The sequence below is a fragment of the Oxyura jamaicensis genome, chromosome Z (assembly GCF_011077185.1).
Source record: "Oxyura jamaicensis isolate SHBP4307 breed ruddy duck chromosome Z, BPBGC_Ojam_1.0, whole genome shotgun sequence".
NCBI classification, from domain to species: Eukaryota; Metazoa; Chordata; class Aves; order Anseriformes; family Anatidae; genus Oxyura; species Oxyura jamaicensis.
In genome coordinates, this window is record NC_048926.1 from 42,522,463 (window position 1) to 42,545,871 (window position 23,409).

Sequence of the window (23,409 nt, forward strand, 5' to 3'; positions counted from 1 at the left end):
TCCTTTACTTCTTCCTCTCCTCATCTGAGGAGGTGGAGTGAGAGAGCAGTTGTGGTGTTCAGCTGCCTTTTACCACCTGTTTAGGTGGTAAAACCACCACACAGGTACAAGCATCTCAGGTACCGAATGTGGCCCTCTGGCCACCTCTTGGATAACATATTGAAAAAATATATAAATAAATAATAATTAAAAAAAAATTACTTCACAAGATGAGGAACTAAGACCATACTAGCTGTCAGTAAATTATAGCTAATTGCCTTCTTATCCTAGTTATGTTTATTTTGCTTACTTCTCTCTGAATTCTTGCACTCAATAAGGCATAATTTCCTTAAATGAAAGGTAGCAGAGTAGTTGAATTAAAATTACACACTTTTATTTTCTTTACAGAGCCTGCTCAATTGCGGTATCCCTAAGTCAGGAGAGTGTGTTTGCATGACATTCAGTAAAGGAGGATATTTAAATTCAAAAAGTATGATGGTGATGGCACTAGTGAACAGTATCACAGTAACATGAAAAAGCAAAGGGCTACAAAATTCAATAATCAGTTATTATTTAGCTCATCTTAGAAAAAGCAAATCAGACCACATTCTAGATTTCAGACCAATCTCCATAGCCTTTTTAATTCTGACTTTCCTCTCAGCAAAAAAATCAGTGACTAACAGATGCTTTGTTTATTTTCAGATGTGACTAGGCAGGCACATAGAAAACCATAGTATGCACAAAGGTGTTGTTCAAGCAGCAATTAATGTGATGATTTTTGGATGATTAGGGTTTTGTTTTTTAAAAGTGTTTTTATACCATTTAGTCTAAATTTTTACAATGTGTCTCATTAATGAGATATTTTAAATGCTATATTGCAAATTTCATTGAAAAACAATGAAAATGACAAATTATTATCAAAATTAAATAAAATGTATAATTTTGTATTTACTCTGATAAGAGAGATCTGCTGAAAGATTCAGTTTCAGATTCAGCCCAGACTATTCACTGTCTATGATGGTAGGTTTTAAAACAAACAAACAAAAACAAACAAACAAACAAACAAACAAAATAGATTCCACTGCCAAAAATCTACAAAACATATAAAAATGCAAGACAGAGCATCAGGTAACAAAGAGTAGTCTAGGCAGAGATTAAGAGATTTATTGAAAAGATTAAAGGTCTATGTTAGATCACATTGCAGCTCAGTGGAGTTTGAAATAGAGGTTTCATAATTCATTTATAAATTAATTTTTATGAATAAATCTAAAAAATTGCCTAATTCTAAAAATTCTCAAGAATACATCAGATTCCACTGAATTCAGTTATTTTTTTAATATTTTTAAAAGAATAAGTTAAATCCTTAAATAGTTTAATGATTAATCCTTGATTAATCTTTTATCACTGAAACCAACGATAATTTTAAGTGAATGAAAACAATAATAATAAAAAAAAAAACTTTTTTTACCTTCAGAGAGTCACACTAATTTTGAAGAGCCAATGGCATTTGCCAACATATTTTCTTGTGTTGCAATTATGTAATTATATATTACATAAAAGTTACCTCTGGATGGCTCATTCTGACCAGTCTGTATATATTTTATATGGTATTAATAAACCTTAGATTATCACACCTGCTGGACACAAAGCTTGGAATTTCCAGGGTACAATACTATGCTTTATTTGAACAAAGATATGTTTTGTTCAATTAAAAAAGTAAATAAATAAAAGGGGGGGATTAGGGGTGGGGGCTAGAATGGGGGGCTTACATAAACCTTTATCTGCTGAAGTTATCTGCTAGGTGAGTTTTGGTTATGCACATGCATCATTGATAAACATATGTACTACCATGGATGTTCACTTATTGTAATTGACTTGAACTAATATTGCTTTTGGAAACATTTGCAATCCTTACAGTTTTATTTGACTGTCAGAAGAAGAAATTCCAATATGTAGTGTATGGATGCCAGATAATTTTTAGAGGTAAATTACACCCCTTTAGCTCTGAGAATCTAATACTTTTTAGGGTTGAATGATGCAGATACAGGTAGATGATAGACATAGATATATAGATATAGATATAGATTTAGATATAGATATAGATACATTTAAAGATTCGCTTACAAAATAAATTGGTATATTTTATACAAAATCCTAAATAATATGTTCATTTCCTTTTACAAACACAGTAAAATGTTCTCCTCTCAAGTATACAAGTATTGCTCCAAATATTTAATAGAAACTCTCTAAGAAAAATGTGTTTGCCTAACATGAAATATGGGGTAAAAATTATTGAATAAATTTAATTCCATGCAAATTTTACCTCTATAATATCCTCTAGTCATGGCTATATAGAAATATGAATCTATGCACCAAAACTTCATCTCTAAGGAATATCCAAAACCTTTATAATACAAATGTAATCTAAATGAAAGATGAATAAATTAAAATATGTATTTATGTACAATAAATTGCAGAATATATCAAAAGTGGCAAGAACAATGACACTTCAAAGACATACAAAAAAAAAAAAAAAAAAATCTTCTTGCCCTCCTCCCCTAAAGCACAAAGAGGCCATATATTTGGCCTCTGCTGCTAAGTCTACATAACATCGTTCTGCTGCTAAATCTACATAATAATCTCTGGTTTTATGCACATGTATGGATCTTCCTTCCTGATGGCCTGTCTGTGCAAAGGTAGAGTTTCGTCCATGATATCTGGTTATCACATCACATGAAACTGTATTAATCTTTGAACTAATTGTAGCAAATTTGCATGCATGAGTATGGAGAAGCTAAAAAGTATCATAGGCAGCTACCAATCTGGGTTTGCTCTGGTAAATCCATACCATATGTTTCAATACACAATCTGGAAACTCAAAGAAAAAATATATATAAGAATACTAATTTTATTGTATCTTCCTGTTTATTTGTTAAATTTTAGTTGGAGGCAGACAGCCAACAATGAAATTCTGATTAGGTGTGATCTCAACTTCATCTTAGCTTGCTCATAGAACCTCGTCTCAGTTCCACCTTAGAAAATTATTTATGCATCACAGATTTACCCTGTGGTAGTAAGAATTCCCATTCAACAGGTACACACTGCCATCTAAAGGCCAGTATCTGGATTTGTCTAGACCATTTGGATTCCAAGCTCTTTCCACTGGTGCTTCTCCTCACTCTGTCAAAATTTTAAATTTGTAAAATCAGAAAGTTGAAATTTTGAAAGCAAATATAGAGGAAAGGAATTAAGTTATCACTGAGTTCAAACAGAAAGATGATATTGGCTCAGGCTCTGCAGACCTGTCAAAGAGAACTCCATCCCTGAATATCAAGATAGTTGACATGACTAGCCAGACCAGCAGCTGCATCTCACTACACCTGATGGAAACACTTTAATTGAAATCCTGCTGATCAGATACCTTATTGTGACACTGCTGAAGTGTAAAAGCCAGACGTTAGTCTAACCAACACTGTTACCAAGGCAGTAAAAACTCAATGGAGGTTAAAACTGTATTCGACAAATATAAAATATTATAACTTTACATATAACTGATGGATAATGGTGAGGTACTCTTCCATGAAAACAGATTATTTTGCCTTTCAAATCAGATGATTTTCTTTATAAATTGTAATGAAAATGGTAAAATCATTTACGTTTAACATATTTTTTCAGGAGCACTTGGTTTAGCTGCCCATTTACACCTATGTGAAAATTTTATCTGATGGGTCTTCATACTAATCTTTATCAAGCAAGAATAAGGAGGACACCTAGTTACCTCTCCTTTGAAGAAGAACAAGAATGTCACTTATCAGGTTACTTTCTGGATGAACAGAAAAGTGTGATTGCGTACAAATATTCTCTGCTGATTCCCTAGGAATCAGGGAGCTCAATACATTTCCATCATCCTGAGGATCATTTGTGACTTAAATCTATATTCTTTCCTAAGTGGTACAAAACATAAGAACACTGCAGCCAAATTTTCTCCCGAGGACCTGGGACCTTCAGTCTGTTACATTTGTAGCAACTATGGGGTACACAACAGCTGCAGAGAAGTCTTAAAAGTCTTTTCCGTCATTGCACAAAAAAACTGACAAAACCATAGTAATCTTCAGAATAAAGCCAATAAGCAAAATTCCCTTGTTGAAATGGTTATAAAGATCAGTTAACATTCTGGCTGTGGGAACATTAATGTCCACAGATATTGACATTTTAGAAATAGATTTCTAATGTTACTAAGCTTAATGTAACTATTTCAAAGTCACAGTTTCAGAGCCTAGAATCTGAGATTAGCAAGAGAGTAAAAGAGATAGCCAGTTCTCCCACAGATTGATCAAAACAGCTGGTTGAGCAGCCCTGTCCTCTTCCCCAAGTCCCAGGATTTATAGCAAATGGGATAATCACTCAGACCTTTAGTACAAGCTACAACAACAACCTAGCTTTATATTGTCTTTATCCATTGTATCCTGCTGCTATGGAAATTGGTCATACTACTCCTTATTAGATTTCTACAGAACATATAAAGTGAACTTGTGCTATGAAATCAAATGTTTGGCATAGAAAAGGATTAATAGGATGCTTAAAAAGCTTCAGCATGATGATATTTGGGGTACCAATGTCTGTTTTTTATTAGCTTGTATATTTTATTACTTGCTGTCATAAATTATATAACTGCCATAGCATAAAGCACTAAACCTTCACCTTGGGTGTTAATAAAAATACAATAGACTGACCTAAAACAATGTATTGCCCTAGTTTTATTAAATAGGGGACATTTCTGCTTCCTCATAGAGTTTTGTATCTCTGAAATACTAATTCGATGCAGATAATGTAAAGAATTGACATTTTTCAATTGGTTGACTGGCTTCCAGCAGCCAAGCACAGCTTTTATATTAATTGATATCACCCTGTCCCTGTTTACTATAGAAAAAAATTAAGAGTAGTGAGTGGGAGAAGTGTATGGAGCTCAATTTCATCTTTCCTATTCCCAAAGGTCACTTTTCCCCAGATTTTCATATTAGCCAACTATTATGTTAGGTGCTTGCAATACATTTTCTACCCCTATACATAACGATATAAATGAGTTGTTTACTTTTTCTGAAAGGAACTTGACAAATATCATCACCATTTTGTAGGGTGAATCTCTAGATGATGTAAATCAATGAACTCAAAAAATCTTCTCACTCCCACTATTTGAAATGTTAATTTGAATTAGTATTTCAACTCACTATTACTTTATTGTTGTAATTATTAACATTTACAATATGTTTATTTTTCATTCACAACTTCTTCCCTCAGGTTTTCCCTTGCTACTTGTTCTGGTCAAGAACAAGCACTACTCCCAGAGTATGTACAGTCTGGATTAAAAGTACTTCGTTTTATTTACCTCCTTGTTCAATAGAAAGGTTATGCTCTGAAACTTTGTCTCCCCATTAAATTTGCTGAAGGACTTAAGTAAATAGCTCCTTTAAAGATCTCAGATTTCACAGTACACATGTGAGAGTTGAAGCTTCTAATAAATACAATAAAATACATCTTGTTCCAGAAAGAGGGCATATAGAATAATTGCTATGAACTTTTTACATTGGATGCTTCACACACAGAGATAATATTCAATCTCTGGGGAAGAGAAACTTAACATTAACTTTCTAATCCCAAAGAAACATTTATGAGCATCTATCTTTAAATCATGACATATCTGATCTGCTGTAAAATTATTCATTAACCTGCAAACACTGTGCTTTGTGATTGTTCTTTACTAGCCATAGTGTTACAGCATAGATGCAAAGACTTGCTTAAAAGAATTTCTTATCTTGTGTGTGTATAGAATTATGTTGAAGAAAGACAGTAATCAGTTGGTTTTGTTTATTTTTTAAGAAATATAAAACACTTTTGGAAGGAAACTTTTTGTTAGTATATTTTTGTATCATTTTTCTTCACTAATTTAAAAAAAATAGATGGCAGTTTAGTTGTATCCATTACTTCAGATTTTGAGGAAATAATGCAAAGTGTCCGATATGCAATCCAACAAACGCCTGAGTCCTATGAAAGCTTAATGACTTATTTCTCAAAACAAAAGGAAGAAAGATAGGAAAAGTACATGGGAGGAAACGTATTGTTCCTTTTCTTTAAAAAGCCTTGAAATATGTTCAAAAACATTTTATGAGGTCACACTAAAAAAAGAGTAATTGGAAGAAAAATTCTGCTTGTCTAAGCGAAGAGCACATTTGTAGCAGTAGGGTAAATGTTTTATCGATTGAGAAACTGGGAAACTCAAGTCATTACTCACCATGGGCTAAAGAATAATTGCTAATGCTCTGGTGGAAAGATTAAAAACAGTTTCTGGAAGTATTTCTTACAATGATCAATGGTGTATCATCCCAGGCCATTGGATCTTCAATAACATTTTTCCCTTTTGGGATACAATCAATTTTTATAATATGATTCATTTGCCAGCAGGCGTGCTTTCTTCATACGATGAAAAGACACTTATGCGCCTCATATTGTTGAAAAGTAATCTTATACAGCCAGAGCCCAAGCTTTGATATAAAAGATTCTTCCAAATTCATCTCTATTTTTAATTGGGTTTGGGAAATAGATGTGGTGAATGGCTGCTAGCTTTTGTATTGTTTTCCCCGTTTGGTTTTCCGTCAAAATCATTTTAAAGCTTTTAAAATAATCATGATTATTATAGCACAGAAGTGCAAGAAACATTGAAAAGTTATGAAAGTGAGCCTTTCTCTGACCTGTGAGTGGCTCGAGCAATTTATTGTATACACATTAATTGTAGTGGTAATTCAGATCAGCAGTAACTATAAGGCTGCTATAGTTCACTTGAACAAAAACTTCACTTAAGTAACCAAACGTTGTCCACTACTTTGTCTTAATGAATAACTGGTTAAAATTTTTAAACTATCAGGATTACAAAATCAAATACTTGTACACATACAGAATCCGTTTCATACTCTCAACAGTAAACATCAGTGAAGGAGAGAGCAGCTTTACCTCTTTGTCAGAGCAGAAAGCTGACTTGATTGATAAACTAGACTGATATAAACACAGAGTCATTCAAAGTTCCAGCTAATAGCAGGAAACTCCCCACAGCAGAGCACCACTGCTACCTGCTACCCAGTAGCACTGCTATTCAGGCAGTCAAGACTGCCTCACTCTTTTTAACCAATGCCAATTCTACTGTTAAAGGCCCTATAAATTTTCAACCAAGATGTCTCTAAATACATTTGAGTTTTACACAGTTCAGATTCCTTACGTCAAGAAATTTTACAAGAAAACCCTATTAAGCTTTTCAGTCAAATCTTATGAATGTAAGAAGCTCAAATAAGACTAAGAATATAATTGGTAATGTCACATAATCTGAGACATATTCTCCTGTTTGCACAATTTTTGTTGACTTCAGTTAAAAGAAAGTTTCAAGCTATAGTTTGGATAATAAAGAGTATATAGTATATGTAGGAGAAGTTCTCATTCTGACAGAAAAAAAAAATAAAAATAAAAAATCAAATGTACAAAAAAAAAAAAAAAAAGTTCAATGTGCAAAATCAGACTCAGAAATCATAGAATCATAGAATATCCAAGTTAGAAGCGACCCAAAATCTTGGGTCCTCAAAGGACACATTAAATAAATAAATAAAATCAGATCATGTATCTGAGAGCACTGTACAAACACTTCTTGAACTCTGGCAGGTTCAGTGCTGTGACTGCTTCCCTTGGAAGCCTGTTTCAATGACCAAACACCATCTTGGTGAAAAACCTTTTCCTGATATCCAGCCTGAACTTTGCCTGTCACAGCTTCAAGCTGTTCCCTCAGGTCCTGTCATTGGCCACCTGAGAGAAGAGCTCAGCACCTGCCTCACTGCTCCCCATCATGAGGAATTTATAGACAATGATGAGATCTCCCCTCAGTCTTCTCTTCTACAGGCTAAACAGTCCTATTGACTTCAGCTTCCCCTCATAGGTCTTCCCCTCTAGACCATTCAACATCTTTCTTGCCCTCCTCAGAACACTCTGTAACAGTTTTATGTCTTTCTTATACTGTGGCACTCACAACTGCACACAGTACTCAAGGTGAGGTCACAGCAGCACAGAGTAGAGCAGGACAATCACTTCCCTTTACTGGCTGGCAATGCTGTTCCTGATGCACCTGAGGGTACAATTGTCTGTCTTGGCTGCCAAGGCACACTGCTGGCTCATATTGAGCTTGTTGTCAGTCTAAACCTCCAGATCCCTTTTTGTGGGGCTGCTCTCCAGCATCTCATCCCCCAGTCTGTACGTATAATGAGGGTTGCCCCTTCCCAGGTGCAGAATCTGGTACTTGCTCTTGTTAAACTTCGTATTGCTGGTGATTGCCAAGCTCTCTAATTTGTCCAGGTCTCTCTGCAAGACCTCGCCACTCTTGACAGAGTCAACAGTATCCTCTGTGAACTTGCTCAAAAAAAAAAAACATAAAAAAAATAAAAAAAAAAAAAAAAAAACTTCAAGTCCTTCATTCAAATAGTTTATGAAAATATTGAAATGTTGAAGAGACCTGGTCCTAAAATGGTGCTCTGGGGAACCACACTAGTGACAGGTTCCCAGCCTGATGTAACCCCATCTAGAACCCTCTGGTCCCATCTCATAAGCCAATTCTTCACCCGTCTTATGGGAAGGAAAGAAGAAAGGAAGGAAGGAAGGAAGGAAGGAAGGAAGGAAGGAAGGAAGGAAGCTCTAAACATTATCCTCACACTGTCAAGGTGGGCAGGATGAAATATTTTACAAAGTCATAGTCTCTTCCTCTTCATTTGCTGATACTCAGAGGCCGAGAACAGGTTAGATTGTTTTGTGCCTAGACCAAACTGGAACTTGGGTTTAGCCTGCAAATTTGAAACTTAGGTATTTCCTTGGTATGTACCCACATTTCTGCAGATCTGAATTGCCCCCCCTATATTTTCTGATTGCCGGTAGACATCCATATCATTAAGGGTTCTTACAACCAGAAGGGAGGAACATAATAATTATAACTATTATAAGTAACTTGGCTGAAGAATGTATCAAAACCGTCTTCAAGAAAATACTTCCTTACATATAATTCTACCTATAAGGCATATATAAACCTTATAGTTAAAGACTTCTGGAAAATCAGGGTTTTTTAGTGAACTTTAAGAAATAAATAAATAAATAAATAAAAATACTCGGTGTTTTTTTTAAACAACAACAAATAGAAGCAGAATAGAGGAGGAGAGAGTAGAAAAGACAAGATCTCAAAGGTTAATAAATTTAAGGTAATTTTAAAACCCTTTATTATATTACAGCAGGAAATTCATGGGATAGTGTATTGAAAGCCATATATAGTTACATAGCAATGAACAATCCAATCCAAACAAATTTATAACAATAACCCACAACTCAAATAACTTCCAGATTTTAAAGAAAACTCAGTTTAAAGATTTTTCTCAAACTCAGTAATTTAAAAGTTTAATAAGGTACAAAACCTTTTAATGAACGGACTGTCCACTACATTAGAAAATGTGGGCTTAGCAGTAAGAGAGACAGTTCCCACGATGTCTATTCTTGTCGATCAGTTTAGACTAGCTTCAGAAAAGTAGTATTTCATGAATTAAGGACTTAACATTTTCTGAGACTCCTGCTTATTCAGACTTCTAAGAATTGACATACTAGCAGATGCTGAAAAATATAAATCTAATTCAAAAAATAAAATAAAATAAACAACAACAACAACAAAAACTTTAATAAACCACAGACTGGAAATAACAAACCCCTCTGAAATCAAATCGAGTTTTTCCATTGGATTCAGAGTTTTATATCAAGAACTCTAGATGTATAATGATGTGAAGAAGATGGACCTGATTACCAGCATAGAAAACTAATAATTCAGAAGGGTCCATAAGGGATGCCATGCTCTGCACAGAGGTCATTTATAAATTTTGTTAATACTGACATATAGAATATGTTTACTTGGGCTAGTGTAGTGAATGAATGGACAGGCTCTAAGCTGAAGCCGATTTACCCTCCTAAAAAGTATTTTAGTTACCTCAGTTCTTAAAAGCCTAGGCACACAAAAATTGTCTTCATAATATAAGGGATTTTATTAAAAAAAAAAAAAAAAAAAAAAAAAATCACCACTACTATTTCTCCAACATTAATATGCTTCCATGTTTCACCAATGAACTAACTATCCCTCCTTTCATGATACCCATTTGCTCTACCTCACTGCAAAGTAGTTTGATCAATTTTAGCCAAGAATATGGTGATTTTCTCAACTACAAGCCTGCTCTATAGCCATGATGATATTCTGGTTACTATTACTTATTCATTTAATACATGTGTTGCAGTTTCCCTTTGATGCTACATTTAGGCCTTCATCTTTAACTGTTTGCATTTACTGGAAAAAAAAAATAAATAAATAATGGACTACATGCCACTGGTAAACACCTTACACACCTTCTCTAAATTTTGGGGAGTTAACCACTAATTTATGCAGTGAATAAAATATTAATAATAATAATGCTAACAAGCTTCAACAAAAAAGTCTGTCTAGTCTACACCTTCATTAGCTGCATGACTGATCTTTCTCTTTCCCTCCCAAACAGTTTATGTGACAGATTTGCCTGGCTTTTACTCAGCCTGACTTTCCAAATACACATTACATTAATCTGAATTATTCATGAGTAACAAAACACTTCTAAACATCTCTGTATGCAAACTCCGTAAATAAAACACAGACCAAACAAATTTGTTGTTCTAGAAACCTGAAATGTTCTGTCTACCTATGGTTTTAATGATGTGACATTCCTGGTTCAACTGTAGACTATCCACCATCCTTTCCACATTCTCTTTGAAAAAAATAAATTAATAAATAAAATTGTTTCCTCTAAAATAACTGTATATAATTGAGATAATTATATATACATTATATTTCTAAACTATGAAAGTACAAAACTTATAAATATATGACTATGAACATCAGACAAGCTAAATTTATCTAAAATGTCTTTATTAGAAGACAAAGACAACTCTTTATTAGACTTGTACTAGAATTTGTCTTGTTCTTCTTCCAGCAGTGTCAGTAAAACGGCTAAACTAATCTAGTTATTAAAGGTTATGTCTTAAACTATTTTACCCATAATTTCTTGTTGACCAAAAGGGCATAATTTTTCATTGGTCAGAAATTCAACACTGGTCTTATACTTCTGTTTTTCTTTCCTTGCTTAAAAATAGCAAAACAAAAGGAAAGAGCTTTGTGAATAGAGTTCTGAAAAAGTAGAAATATCACAAAAATGATAAAACGGATTCTACAGACAATACTTACCATTCAATGACTTCAAAGCAGCTTTATCATGAAAGAACTTCTTTGTAACATTTTTAATAATCAGACTCAAACTTTATTTACTGTGCTTATGTAAAGGTAAAATTTTCCTATATTTTTTTTTTCCTAAACAATATTTATGATGTTGGTACAAAGAAGATGCTAAATAATTATCCATTAAAAAAAAAATAAAAAAATAAAAAAATAAAAAAATACAATCACTTTGAAAAAGCCTTCATGAAACACAGTCAGCACAACCCATGATCTCTAGGGTCTGTTAAACATTAATGTTTGTTTTATGTTTGCCAGCAATTATAATCTATTATAATATATGAATCCATGCCCTAATAGCTTGTGCTAGCTATTTATGCTAGCACAAGCTCACCACAAAGCAACATAAAAATTACTTATGGTATTTACAGCCAAGAAAAAAAACTCTACCAAGAAAAAAACACTACTATCAAGTGCAATGCTATTATTTTTTCTATTTTATGTTGTTTAGAACTGTGCTTACTTGTTTGTTTTGCTGACAATGGCAGCTTTAGATTTAGAGTATCTAGTTTAATCTCTTTTCTGTCAATGGTAGCATAAGATTTAAAGGACCTCTATTTTTGTCTAAATCTTCTTACCTGCATTCTGCTTTTTCCTTTCACTAAACATTTTTCTGTGGCATGGTTAAGGTCTCTTCTTGGATATTTATTCTAGCATGGGTTCCCAACAACATGCAGATCCTGCCAGGATCCTACTCCTGTGTGGGATCTGCATGCCTGCTGCTTCTTTCAGGGCATTCCCATATTCTGTGGCATAGGGTCCTCTACTGGCTGCAGTATGGACATCTGCTCTGGCATGGTTCTGCATGGGCTGCAGGGTAACAACCTGCTTCACTGTGGTGTTCTCCAGAATCTGCCCTGGTGCCTGGAGCTCCTCCTTCCCCTCTTTCTTCTCTAACCTTAATGTCTACAGGATTGTTTTCCTCACATTTTCCTCACTCCATTCTGTCAAACAGTATTTTGTCCTTTCATAAATACACTTCTGGCATCTATGCCTTGAGGTGTGGCCATTGGAGCTCTCTGAAACCAGCTGTTTATGATATGGGGCATCCCCAGGCTCTCTTCACAGACGCCAGTCATGCAGCCCCACAACTGCCATCATATCATCACCTACAACCAATACTTTCTAACCTCCACCTTTTTGCAGCACATATCTAAGAATTATTGATAAAATAAACATTCATCACACAATCTTAACAAACTTTGCTTACATCAATAATAAACAAAAATTTCCCACATCAAAGTCAAAGTAACATTGTCTCAACATCTACAAATGTGGAAAGACAATTTACACACAGTTTACACTATGCTTGGTACCAAAAATGACTGTGGTGTATTGACGTCAGTCAAACACCCACTCTGCCTTTCTGCCCTGGTTTCAGTTAGGATAGAGTTAATGTGTTTAACAAAACACCCTCTTCTCCCATAGATAAAGAGAAAAATAGAAGGCAAAAAGACTCATGGATCTATATGAATACAGTTTAATAAGACAAGAAAAAGCTGCACACAAAGGCAAAGGAAAATGAGGAATTCATTCATCACTTTCCATGGGCAGGTTGATGCCAGTCCCTGAAGAGCAGAACCTCAACACATGTAACAGTTACTGGGAAAGACAAATGCCATAACCCCAAATGTCCCCTCTTCTTCCTCTCTGAGATTTTATTGCTGAGCCTGATGTTGTATGCCATGGGATAATCTTTTAACCAGATGGGTTCAGCTGTTCTGGCTGTGTCCTTTCCCAGTATTTTGCCCACCTTTGGGTATCAGGGCGAAAGGGAGAAAACCTTTACATTATGTAAGTACTGTTCATTAGTAGCCAAATGACTGATGTGTTATCAACATAGCTTTAGCCACAAATTCAAAACACAGCTTCATATGGGCCAGAATGAAAAAGTCAACTTCACAACCTCATCCAAACCAGACACAATGATAGTCAGTAATAGCTTTCTCATCTAGTCTTCATTCATTTTTTACACAGATGAAACACTTTTTCTTTAAGGCTTCATATTTCCTCTTCAGTCCTGTTATAGAAAAAAATTGTTTAAGAATAGAGCTCCATAAACATGCAGATGAAATAATCAAAACTTACCTCCAGTTTAATTTACAGCAAAGTTTAAAACAAAGTCAACAGGATGATAAAAAACTGAAAAGCTTTTTCTGGACCAGAATGACATAGATGGACAAACTCTTAAAGAGGTGTAGATTCAAACATGAATCTGGTCACTGAGAAGCCACTGGCCAATATAACTTCTCTGAGGTTCAACAATAAAGTGACATTACATATTACACTTACTTTACAATCTCTATTTTATTTCAACACAAAATTTTCAGACACTCAGAGATCATAACCACAGAAAAGAAAGATGTTAAGCGGAGTTAAAACTGGGAGCTTAGATGTACAAAGTACATGCCCTGCTATTAAAAACTGTTCCTTCAGAAGTGCACATCAGTTGAACATACCTTACACCTATTTGTATAAATTAAAGCAAACATCCAATTATGATAAGATGTCATTACATCTATTCATCCCTCTTTGAGCTAGGATTAAAAGCTCCCCATAGGAAGCCAAATATTTGCCTAACTGAATATAAAGTTCTTCCCCAGGATGAGAGTTATTTTAGATTTTGCTGTAACATTTGCAGTTCCTGTTTTGATTGTTCAGTTACTTGTTACAAGCCTATTGAATAAATTATTTAGGAATAAGCTAAGTAAATTTTAATATCTTCTTTCAATCCTTTCAGTAAGAATGAAAGTCATTTATTTGTAGTGCCTCTTGTTTCCCAGAGTGTAAGATATACAGTGCTGAAGAAAGAGATAATTTAATAACCCTATGCTAATCATTATGGCTAATAGTGTAAAACTCTTAATTGCCTTTCACTTAAATGATTATTTCTCATTTTTCTCTGATAAATGAATGCTCTGTTCTGATTTTGACGCAGAGGGTTTGTAGATTGACCTACTTTCATTTTTCATTACTGCTGACATTTGTTTTATTTTTCTTTGGTTAAAGGCAAACAATAATGAAATAGGTAATCAGCATGGATGTAGGTCACCGAAAGTGTCCCAGTTTTGTTAGTATTCTCTGTTAAGAGTGTACTACTAGTTTGGAAAAGAAATAGCTATTTCAAAAATAAAGATAGAGTCCTATTCACCTGTTCCTAATCACACCAAAAGGCAAATGAAAATCTCTGCCTCTGGCAACATGTGATCTTTTTGATCATGGATATCATGATCACATAATTCAGAGGAACATTCAGACATTCATATTTGTTGGCTTGTAGCTACAGTTATGAAGATCAAACTACAAGAGAATAAAATCGGTATCAGTGCCTTCAGTAACTTTTTCTAGAGAAAAAATAATAATAATAATAATTTGAAACATGATTTCATTATACTTTTACTCCAATAATGGAGAGCAGTGCTCTTTTCTGGACAAGCCCTGGAGAAGTAAGATAAAAACTTAAAATGATCATGGTCAGTTTACAAGCTGTCCTTAGAATGAAAACAGATATCAACAGACTGAAGTAGAAAATACGGGACAGACACTGTTTTCATCATATAATGCCATAATATAGGTCATACCTTTCAGAATTAATCATGCCTTAACTTCACTATGTGATAAGCCTATGTTTATAAATGCCGGTAAGCAAAAAAACAAAACTGAGCTAAGTAGTATTTCAAATAAGTTGTGTTTAAATTTGCTCCTGGTCATATTTAAAAGGTAGAGGAAAAAATGCTGATCCAGAATGTGTTCAGCTTCCAGTTAAAATCATTTTTAAGAAACTGGCAATCATTCTAAAATCTAAAACTAACCTTTTGGCATCAGGAAGGTAAGTGGCTAAAGGATTGCTCTGTACAAATCCAAAATGTTCCACCTGTAAAACCCTAACCCAGCATTGAGTCATAACAATGTTTACAGGCAAAAAGGCTCTTTGCAAGAATGGCTGCACACTTCTAATTTCTGACTCAAAATATATGCTATGAATGCAGCAGATTCACTGTTAATCCTATTGGGACATTTTATTTCATGACATCAGAGATCAGTTTTCAATATAAGCAGAAAGCAACAATATTTGTATTTATGATATATGTTATAGTAATTTAGTAAGAATATCCAGCTTGTTGTGAACTATTTGTTAGAACTATCATAAATGCATGCCAAAATCATTTACTTAAAATACTGATCTTACTCATTAATTTACCACTTGGTCATCAGGAGTTAAGTCATGCTTTATGTGTGATATCCATCAAGCAAGAAAAAATATCATGTGCCCTAGAAAGGAAACATGAAAAGTATTCAGAGGAAGAATGTTTCACCAACTTTATTTAGACATATAAGCCCAGTTTTTAAGATAATGAACATTCTTTCAATTATCAGTCTAGTGAGGATTATAATTTTTTCCTGAGAGGAAGTGAAGATGAGCTATACAATTCATTAGTCAGTTCAAGGAATACCAATACCATTTTTTTTTAAATAAAGGGAACATTAAAAAACTGGATAACATGCCTATCTCCATTTTCAAACAAATTCTGCAAGACCAGAGGATCTAAGTCATCATCACTAGATAAATTGGCACACACAATGCTAGCATACTGAAGGAATGAAAGAGCTTTTGTCCTCAGTCCTTGTTTCAGGTATATTATAATAGGAAGGACATGTATGTGATCTTAAGCACATAAGACAAATACAAATTTAGTCAGGGTAAATAATTCCTAGTAATTGGATGTTGGATTTTTTTCCCCTTTTGGCACTGCTTGTAGATGGAAGCTCTTATATACTGATAAGTTTTTCCTAAAATAAAATAATAAAATAAAATAAATAAAATAAAATAAAATAAAATAAAATTTAAATTAAATTAAAATACAATAAAATAAATAAAATAAAATGAAACTATATATTCAGTAAGTTCAAAGTTTTCATTCTAGCCAATAATAACACCTCCAAGAGTAGTCTTCCAAAAACACAAAAAACAAAATAGATGGGTCTTATGCTGAGAATTATAAGTAATACATTGTTTCTGTGTGCCCAGCAAACAAAATCTATCTTTAAATCTCCACATGCTATAATGCCTGCTTGACTACATACTTTGTGTTACAAAATAATTGCAGTTGGAATAGCTTTCTTTTTGTGCTTGTATCACTCTTTCCTCTCCCACAATTATTATTATTATTATTATTGTTTTCTAATGACAGTTATGTTTGATCTACCACCAAAGCTGGAAAAGTCCCTTGTCTACTTAAAAGGTATAAAAAAGATGGACAATACATATTTTCTTTTCTCTATTACAAAGAACAATTGTCACTTTCATTCCCAGTTGTCTCAAATATATACACACTTCCATTTAACTCCAGACAACTCTGCCTTGGAAGACTAATTTCACCATGGGTATCTCTGAAAGTGAAGACTTGCAAAAGGTAATACACTTCATGAATAGTTACAACATGTATTGCTTCACAGAATCACAGAATCACAGAATAATCTAGCTTGGAAGAGACCTCCAAGATCACCGAGTCTGACCTAACACTAACAAGTCCTCCACTAAACCATATCACTAAGCTCTACATCTAAACGACTTTTAAAGTTATCAAGGGATGGTGACTCAACCACTTCCCTGGGCAGCCTATTCCAATGCCTAACCCTTTCAGTAAAGAAGTTCTTCCTAATATCCAACGTAAACTTCCCGTGGCACAACTTTAGCCCATTCCCCCTCATCCTGTCACTGAACACTTGGGAGAACAGACCAATCCCCACCTCGTTACAGCCTCCTTTAAGGTACCTGTGAAGTGTGATAAGGCCGCCCCTGAGCCTCCTCTTCTCCAGGCTGAACAATCCCAGCTCCAGACCCTTCACCAGCTTCGTTGCCCTTCTCTGGACTTGCTTGAGCGCCTCGATGTCCCTCATGCAGTGAGGGGCCCAAAACTGAACACCGTACTCAAGGTGTGACCTCACCAGAACCAAGTACAGGGGGACAATCACTTCTCTAGCCCTCATGGCCACCCTGTGGCTGATATAAGCCAGGATGCTGTTCTTGGCTACCTGAGCACACTGATGGCTCAATTCAGCTGACTACCAACCAATACTCCCAGGTCCTTCTTTGCCAGGCAGCTTTCTAACCCCTCATCTCCCAGCCTGTAGTGCTGCTTGGGGTTGTTGTGCCCCAGCTTGCATAATAGAGAATGTTTCATGGAATATGAAAGGTTAAACTGACAAAAAAAAAAAAAAAATCGCAAGTTTTCAATCCATATGAGCAGCTCTACTCCTTAGAAACTCAAGCCTTGAATATTCTTCCACTCATTTCTAGCAGTATAAGAATGGCACCTCATATGAAACTATTAGGTTTAGACTGCCTTGCAGGCTGCTTCAAAACAAAATCTACAGACAATTCATAACCAGTAGAGTCCATCACGCACAAAATAATTTAGTTCCAGCAAAAACATTATAGAACAGAGTGTCCCAATCTACAGCTTTTTAAAGAGCTCTAGAGCTCTTTAAAAAAATATTAAAAATTAAAAAAAATATATAAAAATAAAAATAAAAAATGGAAGCTTTATAACAGTAAAAGCTTTCTGGAAATAGGATAGAACACCCCAAAATTTAAATCACATTTCCCTTTGTTTCTACAAGAAATACATGCTAGCTAAAGGAAAATCTACCTGACTGCTGCCCTTTACTTAAATAGGTTCATTAGTCTGACTGTATAGACTATGAAATTCTATCACATAAATCTGATTATATATTTTGTATAAGATAATTATATGGAATGATACTAGCTGTATTGTTCTTTAAAGGTGAAACAAAAAGAAATATGGATAATCAAGGAAGGAGAATGATAAAACTACAATGAGCTATAAGCTTAAAAGTCAGTCTTCTCTTTCAGGACAGTTAACCAAATCCTTCAAAAAGAATCAGACTGCAAATTGCCTGGAAAAATCAATGTCATAAAATTGACAGGAAGTCTTAGAAATAATGCAATTAAAGTAATAGAAGCTCCTCAGCCCAGAACAGGACTCAGAAGAGACAGGTAGCTGTAGAACACTATCAGCATGTTTGAAAACTCAACCTACTCTACTGATGCCAAAACATAAAGTTGTGTGGTGCTCAGAGAGTCCAAAGACTTGCTTGACCCCTTCAACGAAAAACAGTAGGTAGTATCACTCCAATAAATGCAAATAGCACAAAGGAGCATAAAGGTCTGGATGCACTACAGCACTGTTAGATGGAAACATCCTTGCCCTGAAACACCTTTATGCACTTAACAGTAATCACAGAATAAAGTTCTCCATGGACCTCTCCAAGAAGAATCACTCCTGTACAACTAAGTTCAAAAGCTGCTATCTCCTTCCTGATATGCATAAAAGCTGAATGTTATCCACACAGAGGAAAAATAAATCTTGGCTGTAATTCATCCGTGTAAGAAAATGTTTGCCTTCAAACAAGCTCTTAGGGAAGGGCAGTGTCTCTTGACTGCTATGTGTAAGTCATTTGATACCATCCCCAAAAGAAGAGTGATAAACATAGACTAGATCCTTGGAACATCGCTATTGTGTTCTCAGTTACCAGAATCTAAGTCAGGTTTAGAAAATGTACTTGTTAGTTTTTTTTTTAAAAAATACTCTGGCTTGGTAGAATCAAGGCTGCAAAATCCAGAGCAGTTAAAGATGAAAACCTGGAGGAACAGAGCCTCTTCAGTGGTGATTTCTCAGTTCTGAGTAGGACTTTAAAAAACACCAATATGGTAACAGAAATTGTTATAGAAATTACATTTTAAAAGCATGAAAAATGTTCAGGGATTAGAAAGCAAAAAGATAGACCAGGTACACTGTGTACTGAGCTTAAACAGTAGCATTGAAAAAAATAATAATAATAATAATAGAGGCTTGACATATCTGAGAAAAATGGGGGTCAAAACAAATTAAGAATCATAGAATCATAGAATCATTAAGGTTACAAAAGAGCTTCGGGATCATCTGGTCCAACCATCACCCTACTACCAATGTCACCCACTAAACTATGCCCCTAAGCACCACATCCAACCTTTCCTTAAACACCCCCAGGGACGGTGACTCTACCACATCCCTGGGCAACCCATTCCGATGCGTGACTACGCTTTCTGAGAAGAAATTTATCCTAATTTTCAACCTAAACCTCCCCTGGCACAACTTGAGGCCATTCCCTCTAGTTCTATCACTAGTTATCTGTGAGAAGAGGCCGACCCCCAGCTCCCCACACCTTCCTTTCAGGTAGTTGTAGAGAATGATAAGGTCTCCCCTGAGCCTTCTCTTCTCGAGACTTAACAACCCCAGTTCCCTCAGCCACTAGACTTGTGTCCCAGGCTCTTCACCAGCTTCATAGCCCTTCTCTGGACACGCTCCAGGGCCTTGATGTCCTTGTACTGAGGGGCCCAAAGCTCAACACAGTACTCGAGGTGCAGCCTCACCAGAGCAGAGTACAAGGGGACAATCACCTCCCTGGTCCTGCTGGCTACACTATTCCTGATACAATCCAGGATGCCGTTGGCCTTCTTGGCCAGCTGGGCACACTGCTGGCTCATGTTCAGGTGAACACCAATCAGCACCCCCAGATCCTTTTCCTTTGCATAGTTTTCAAGTCATTCTGCCCCGAGCCTGTAGCATTGCATGGGGTTGTTTTGGCCAAAGTTCAGGATCCAGCACTTAGACATTTTGAACCTCTTCCCATTGGCCTCCACCAACTGACCCATCCTTGCCAGGTCCCTCTGCAGGGTATTGCTACCCTCTAGCACATCAACACTTCCCCCCCAGCTTGGTGTCATGTGCATATTTACTGAGAGTGCACTCAATTTCCTCATCCAAATAATCAATAAAGATATTAAAAATGGATGGGCCCCAACACTGAGCCTCGGGGAACATCACGGGTGACTGGACACAAACTGGATTTCACTCTATTCACCACCATTCTCGGTCCAGTCATCCAGCCAGTTTCAAACCCAGCAGAGTGTACCTGTCCAAGCCATGGGCTGCCAGTTTCTCCAGGAGAATACTGTGGGAGACGGTGTCAAAGGTCTTGATGAAGTCTGGGTAGACTACATCACCACGCTTTCCCTCATCCACCAGGTGGGTTACCCTGTCATAGAAGGAGATGAGGTTGGTCAGGCAGGATTTGCCTTCCATGAACCCATGCTGACTGGGCCTGATCCCCCAGTTGTCCCACAACGAGAAAATTAAGCCCCTGGCAAAAAGATTTGTATATTTTTTTTGATAAGAAAAATAATATATCTTATACCTCTACTATTATAGTTTTTCTTGTCAGAGATAAAACAGTGGACCATTCACATCAAACCTTTTTTGGTCATCATACTGTAAATGTAAATATATACTATCACAACAAGGGGCTGACGGATATCTTTACATTTCTTGTTATAGCTTGAACTAGTCTTATTATAACTTATTTTAAAACCATTCAAGTTTCAGGCCTCAGCTTTCTTGATCTTGGATTTCTAAAACCTTGTGTCACCCTGAGGGCGATAAGCACAGCAGGAAAAAAAAAAAAAAGCTCTTATTTTTTGTACAGTTAAAATGGGTTAGCTATCTGTAGCACTATCTACAGATAAAACACTGCAGCTACATGAAATAAGCTGGCCCTATCTCCCTATTATATGTTGATCCTATCTCCCATTAGTCCCAAAGTTCTGTACCCTTTGATTCTTTCAGGGTAAAGGATGATATAAAGGGAAAGAGTGTTTCCTTCTTCAGCTAGGTAGTTTTCCCAGATGATTACCACAGGGCCATGTCATGCTTGTAACTGTCCAGTGCAGGGAGGTGGGTGTCACACAACAGATTGCTGAGGATGATGAGGCAGGACAAACTTTTCAATTAGTGATAACACTTTAAATGCACCCGTGCTGAATAATAATTTTTTTTCACACACTGTATTGGGTCTGGCTGAGATGAAGTTAACTTTCCCTGCAGCAGCCTTTACAGTGCTCTGCTCTGCACCTGTAGCTAGAACCACACTGGTATCACACCAGTGTTGTGCCTATTGCTGTACAATACTGGCACTGCATCAGGACTCCCTCTAACCCCCCCCCAGAGCCAGCAGGCTGGGGTGCGCAAGAGGTGAGGAAGGAACATCACCAGGGCAGCTGACCTAAACCAACCAAAGGGATATTTCATGTCATATGATGTTACACTCAGCAATAAAATGTGGAAAAAGGAAGGAGAGGGGAAGGATGAACTCTGAAAACGTCTGTCTTCCTGAACAGTGGCTACACATATTGAGGCCCTGTTTCAAGGACATGGTCAAGCATTTCTCATTGCTGGACAGTAGAGAGTAATTTCTTTCCTCTGCACTTCCACATGGCCTTTGCTTGTTTTGTTGTTGTTGTTATTGTTGTTGTTTTGTTTGTTTTCCCCTTCTTCCCTTTCTTTTTCCCCATTAGCTAAATTATTTAGTTAATAATAATTTTTCCTTAATATTTATTTTTCCTTTAATTAAATTATCCTTATCTCAACCCATGAGTTGTTTCTTTCCTTGTCTTCTTCCCCTGCTCTTCTGAGGATGGGGAGTAAGAGAGTGGTCATGGTGGAGTTCAGATGCCTAACAAGGCTGCACACAACTTCATTATTGGGTTGAGGGCCCAGGCTTTGCAGAGTTTTTTTTTCCCAGTTTCCCTGCCTAGAGTATTACCTGAAGACAGCACCCATTTCTCAGTCTCATTAACTGGTCTCATCTGCCATTCACAAGTTGTCAATTGAGTAGCACTTCAAAAATTTCTTCTGTAAAGTTTTAGCTTCAAGTTTCGCAAGTAGCTGAGCACTAGCATTACTGTACATTCTTATGACTGTGCAAGTGACATTTAGAATTATCACTTACTGCTAAGGCTAGTCTCTCTATAAAAACACTCCTCTCCTATATACCCATATATGTGTTTATATTAGATTCTACTTCCTGTGGTCTCCCACCGGGAGGAAGGAAGCATACCAAGGCATACTAGAGAATTTATTTTTTCCCTGACATTTGGTTTTCTTGTCTTTCTCCTTTCTCTGCAGTTTGGGAAGCTCCTTTTCCTGTCTTAGTGTCACTAGTTTTTGGTGCATCTGTGGTGTGAAATTAAATTCTGCTGGCTACCTAGCTCACAGAACACATTAAGAACTAGGGACTAGTTACAAGGTAAAAAAAAAAATAATAAATATAAATAAATAAATAAATTTGTCTTTCTTAGATTTTATTTTTTATCTTTCATTTAGCTAAGCAGCAGTGATGGAGAAGCAGTGACACAGAACTCCTTCTGCTCCCAATACCCAGACTAGATTGGTGTAGAGCCTTGTAGACACAGCTGAACTGAAAAAGAACCTTGATTTTCAAGACATAGATTCTCCAAAGAGATACAAAAGGTTTTTCTATGAATTCCATCTGCTGCTTGCAGTCTTCATAACAGCAGACACTGCTGCCCAATGTCCCATTTGAGTTGCAAGTTGTGCTTCAGCCTACACTAACAGTTCCACCACAGTCCGCAAGATATTGTCTCTAGTGTATAATCAGTTGTAGAAAGAAAATTCTGGCCATGTTTTCTCTGTTATTCTTTCTATTCCTTTTATTTATTTTTTCTCTATCAGAAGCAGAAGGAATTTAAAAGATGTCATAACAGGATTTAACCCATTAAACTGCAAATAAAATTAAATAAATGAATGATGATTTAACATGATTTAACCCTGTAACAATAAAACAGCAATCATGGTAAAATAAAATTATTTGCAAAACATCACTGAATGCAAAATAAGGTAGAAAAACCTGCCTACAACTTTCAAAGGACAAAGAGCAAGTCTCCTTTTTTAAGATTTCTCAGTTTTCCAGTAATGAGGCAATTTTCAGTAAAAACACAATACATCAGAAAAGCAGAACAAATGCAGACTCACTAGATTACCCAATGAGTAAGACTCTGGGATATCCTGACATACAGCACCCATTAAATGTTCACACCAGTCAAAAGGAAAACAAGAATGCATTGCACCTGACAGAAACAGTAACTAAGACAGACATCATTTCTTTATAGTCTGCAACTTCAAACTTGACCATAATGA